The 5,131-nt window shown below is 47.4% G+C and overlaps 1 pseudogene; it reads right to left on the bottom strand.

Moving 5' to 3' along the window:
- Window positions 1-1,841: 1,841 nt before the first annotated feature.
- On the bottom strand, window positions 1,842-2,662 carry LOC105719042 (small ribosomal subunit protein eS19-like; annotated as a pseudogene).
- Between the last annotated feature and the right edge of the window lie 2,469 nt (window positions 2,663-5,131).

Here is a 5,131-nt window from a genome sequence, read left to right as displayed (position 1 = left end):
TGTCCACTGCTTTGACTAGCTACCTTTTTTTTTTTTTTAATTTAGTGATGGAGTCTCGCTCTGTCATCCAGGCTGGAGTGCAATGGCATGATCTCAGCTCACTGCAACCTCTGCCTCCTGGGTCCAAGCGATTCCCCTGCCTCAGCCTCCGGAGTAACTGGGACTACAGGTGCACACCACCACACCCGGCTAATTTTTTCACTTTTTATTTTAGTAGAGACAGGGTTTCACCATGTTGGCCAGGATGGTCTCCATCTCCTGACCTTGTGATCTGCCCGCCTTGGCCTCCCAAAGTGTTGAGATTACAGCTGTGAGCCACTGTACCCGGCCAACTTTTTAAATTTTTAGTAGAGATGAGATCTCCCTACATTGCCAGATTGGTCTTGAACTGCTGGGCTCAAGCAATCTTCTCTTTTTTTTTGAGACGGAGTTTTGCTCTTGTTACCCAGGCTGGAGTGCAATGGCGTGATCTCGGCTCACCGCAACCTCCGCCTCCTGGGTTCAGGCAATTCTCCTGCCTCAGCCTCCTGAGTAGCTGGGATTACAGGCACACGCCACTATGCCCAGCTAATTTTTTTTTTTTTTTTTTTTTTTTTGTATTTTTAGAAGAGACGGGGTTTCACCATTTTTTTATTTTTATTTTTATTTTTATTTTTTATTATTTTCTTGTTAAAGACGGGGTTTCACCATATTGGTCAGGCTGGTCTTGAACTCCCAACCTCAGGTGATCCGCCCATCTTGGCCTCCAAAGTGCTTGGATTACAGGCGTGAGCCACCACACCCGGCCGGTTTCACCATGTTGACTAGGATGGACTCGATCTCTCGACCTCGTGATCCACCCGCCTCGGCCTCTCAAAGTGCTGGGATTACAGGCTTGAGCCAGCGCGCTCGGCTCTCAAGCAATCTTCTTACTTCATCCTTCCATAATGCTGGGGTTACACACATGAACCATGGCGCCCCCTGATGGTCAGTTTATTGAGGTGTTCATAGCCCTCTGCAGGCGTCTCCATGGCCATTATCTCACCTGCCTTTTGGCTTCTCTTTCTTGTTAGGTCTTGGGGGTGCCTGACCACAGCAGGTGTTATCACATCATCTCTGTCCACTGTACACTTTGAGGGGTCAGCAGTTTCACTGTAGGCTGAGTCACCTGTCATAAGTGACTCTGTTTTGACATGTTTAGAATCACAAAACATTATTATATATCACATAGGGAGTGGCAAGGCAGTTTGGAAGAGTGGCTTTTTTTTTTTTTTTTGAGATGGAGTCTCTTGCTCCCTCTCCCAGGCTGGAGTGCTGTGGCGTGATCCTCCCAGGTTCAAGTGATTCTCCTGCCTCAGCCTCCCCAGTAGCTGGGATTACAGGCACACCACCACGCCTGGCTAATTTTTATATTTTTAGTAGAGACAGGGTTTCACCATGTTGGTCAGGCTGGTCTTGAACTCCTGACCTTGTGATCTGCCTGCCTTGGCCTCTCAAAGTGCTAGGATTACAGGTGTGAGCCATTGTGCCTGGCCGGAATTGTGGCTTTTTTTTTTTCTGAATGAGGCAATTTATTAATCCAGCATGATTTGTTCTATTTTTTTTTTTGAGACGGAGTTTCGCTCTTGTTACCCAGGCTGGAGTGCAATGGCGCGATCTCGGCTCACCGCAACCTCTGCCTCCTGGGTTCAGGCAATTCTCCTGCCTCAGCCTCTTGAGTACCTGGGATTACAGGCACGCGCCACCATGCCCAGCTAATTTTTTGTATTTTTAGTAGAGACGGGGTTTCACCATGTTGACCAGGATGGTCTCGATCTCTTGACCTTGTGATCCACCCGCCTCGGCCTCCCAAAGTGCTGGGATTACAGGCTTGAGCCACCGCGCCCGGCCTGTTCTAAATGCTTCTTGTTGGCAGCTGCCACTTGTCTGGCAATTCTGTCCAGATTGCTCTGTCCCTGAGGTGTCAGTTTGCGGCCCCCATCTTGGTCCTTTTCTGCCATTTTCAGCCCCTCCAGGGCTTGAAGGACCCAGCGGGCCACATTCTTGGAGCCTCGGCTGAAGGGGCTGGGCATGACACCGTTTCTCTTACGTCCCCCGTAGATCTTGGTCATGGAGCCAACCCCAGTGCCACCCCGGAGGTACAGGTGCCGCGCTGTGGAAGCAGCGTGCGTGTAGAACCAGTTTTTTTTTTCTTTCTTTCTTTTTTTTTTTTTTTGAGACAGAGTTTCGCTCTTGTTACCCAGGCTGGAGTACAATGGTGCAATCGTGGCTCACCGCAACCTCCGTCTCCTGGGTTCAAGCAATTCTCCTGCCTCAGCCTCCTGAGTAGCTGGGACTACAGGCATACACAACCATGCCCAGCTAATTTTTGTATTTTTAGTAGAGACGGGGTTTCACCATGTTGACCAGGATGGTCTCAATCTCTTGACCTCGTGATCCACCCGTCTCGGCCTCCCAAAGTGCTGGGATTATAGGCGTGAGCCACCGCGCCCGGCCAGAACCAGTTTTCATCGTAGGGAGTAAGCTCTTTGTATTTGGCCAGCTTGATGGTGTCCACCCATTCAGGGACTTTCAGCTTCCCGGACTTTTTGAGAAAGGCTGCCAGAGCTCTGAGGAACTCCTGCTGGTTCACGTCTTTTATAGTAACTCCAGGCATCGTGCAGCCTCGTTGCTACCAGCCAGGGGAAAGGGCAGAATTGTGGCTCTTAATCTAGATAGGCAGGCTCTAGTGTTGGTGGGGATCCCCCACTTGCTGGTCTTGAAGTCCTAAACCCAAACAATCCTCCCACATTGGCCTCCCAAAGTGCTGAGATTACGGGGGTGAGCCACTGCGCCTGGCCCCTTTCTTTCTTTCGTTTCTTTCTCCTTCCTTCTCTCTTTCACCTTTTCTCAGAAGTTGTCTGATGGCTAGTGATTTAGAGCAGCAGGTCTCAACCTTTTTTGGCACCAGAGACTGGTGATGAAGTCTGAGGGATGCTTTCAGGATCAGGGATTAGATTTTCATAAGGAGCACACAACCTAGATTCTTCGAATGTGCAGTTTACAGTAGAGTTTGAGCTCCTCTGAGAATCTAATGCTGCTGCTTATCTGACAGGAGGCGGGGGTCAGGTGGTGATGCTTGCTTGTCGTCTGCTCACCTCTTTTTGTGCTGCCCAGTTCCTAATAGGGCTGGGGACCCCTGATGTAGAGCATTTTTTATCTATTTATTGGCCATTCATATATCTTTTTTGGTAAAGTGTGTACAAATCTTTGAACACTTTTGAGCTTTGGGTTCTTTTTATCCTTATTACTAAGACGTCTGTGTGTGTGCATTTATGCACTTCCTTTTATATTCTGAATACAAAACCTTTGCTGAATATATGTTCTGCAAAATTTTCTGCCAGTCTGTGAGCTACTTTTTTTTTTTTTTTTAAAGTGGGGTTTCACCATGTTGGTCAGGCTGGTCTTGAACTCCCAACCTTAGGTGATCCTCCCACCTTGGCCTCCAAAGTGCTTGGATTACAGGTGAGAGCCACCACGCCCGGCTGTCTGTGAACTACTTTGCAATTTCCTTCATTTATATTTTTCAAAGGCAGAAGCTTTTTGCCAGCCTTTCCTGGGGTGTGTGTGCTATTGTGGGTGCACTTTTCCTGCTGGAGCCCTGGCTGCTGCAGGTTCCATGGAGACTCCACTGCAGTGGGAACAGCAGAAGTTTCCTCCTTTGTTGCAGAAATTATCCAGAAAGTGACACTGAGCAGGCTCTGCTTCCAAAATGCCACACCACACACCCAGCTCTCTCTGCCAGCTGTCCTGGCCTCCACCAACCCCACCTCAGCCTCCCTGTGGGAGTTTCATGCAGAGAGCTTGCAGTAACCAAGCAGGAAGGGGATGCGAGGGGATCAGTACATGGATTTGACAATGATAATCAAAGTGGTTCACTCAGATTCAAGGATATCAAAGAAAGACCTAACTACCTGAGATCTCATTTCAAATCATTTTGGATGGTCACATTTCACCGAGGTTGGTAACACAAATAATCAAATCTACTGGAGTGTTTGCTGTAATTTAGTTAAAAACATTTCTATCAAGGACAGATGTACCATAAAATTACTGAGACTTGAGCTTCTGGGACCCTGATTCCAGGCCTGTCCTAAGGTCCTGAGGAGCACCTTGCAATGTATTTATGTTCTAAGCAAATATAAATGCTCATTTCTTATTTCCATTTGTAGTGTTATATGCTTATTTTAATAAAGACTCTCCCTCTCATGATATATTTAAGCTCCACAAGGAATGAAGGGGCAAGATGACGAATCTAATTTGAATATGAGAGCTTATTTGTAAAGACATCTTCCTCTGAATTATGAGAGAGGAACTGTGTGTCCAGGTGTGTGTATTAGGGTGTTGTGTGTGTATGTAAGGGAGTGTATGTGAATGTGCATAAGGACAGGTGAATGTGTGTGTGTGAGAGGTAGGTGCTTGTGTGTGTGAGTGTGCAAGGCAGGTGCTTGTGTGTTTGTGCAAGGCAGGTGTGTGTGTGTAAGGCAGGTGTGTGTGAGAGAGGTAGGTGCGTTTGAATAAGGCAGTGCATGCTTGTGTTTAGGGCAGGTGCTTGTGTGAGTGTGTAATGTAGAAGCCTGTGTTTGTTTGTGTGTGCCCTCACAGACCATGGGATAGAAAAGGAAGAATAACCATAGGGTTGATAAAATCTCTCAGGAAACAGGCTGTAACTTATTTGTCTGTCTTTTCTCTGTTTCATTTAAAAGGGCCATCAAACAAAAACTATGTTGTTTTTTTAAAATGCAGAGTTCCAGGAACAAAAAATTGGCACTGGGGTCTAAATCAAGAAAAGCCGACACCACCTTTTCGAGATCAGCAGAAGGCAGTCATAGATCTGGCTCCTGACTGGCTATTGGGACTGGCGGCGGGGAGCACCCACCTTCTCCTTCTTGGTGAACCCAGAAAGAGGCTTCATTGACTATAGCTGAGAAAGCCACTGCCAGAGCCTAGTAGCAATAGACAGCAGGCAGAAAAAATGAGTAATCTTAGAAGTAGATGGATAACTGAGCACGGAGTCTCATGCATATAATCCCAGCACTTTAGGAGGCCGAGGCGGGCAGATCATTTGAGTTCAAGACCAGCCTGGCCAATGTAGCGATCCCCCATCTCTACTAAA

This window comes from Aotus nancymaae, unplaced genomic scaffold, assembly GCF_030222135.1.
Source record: "Aotus nancymaae isolate 86718 unplaced genomic scaffold, 86718_ANA_hifiasm-v0.15.2.pri h1tg000029l, whole genome shotgun sequence".
In the NCBI taxonomy this organism is placed as follows: domain Eukaryota; kingdom Metazoa; phylum Chordata; class Mammalia; order Primates; family Aotidae; genus Aotus; species Aotus nancymaae.
This window is presented reverse-complemented; position numbering and strand designations above follow the sequence as displayed.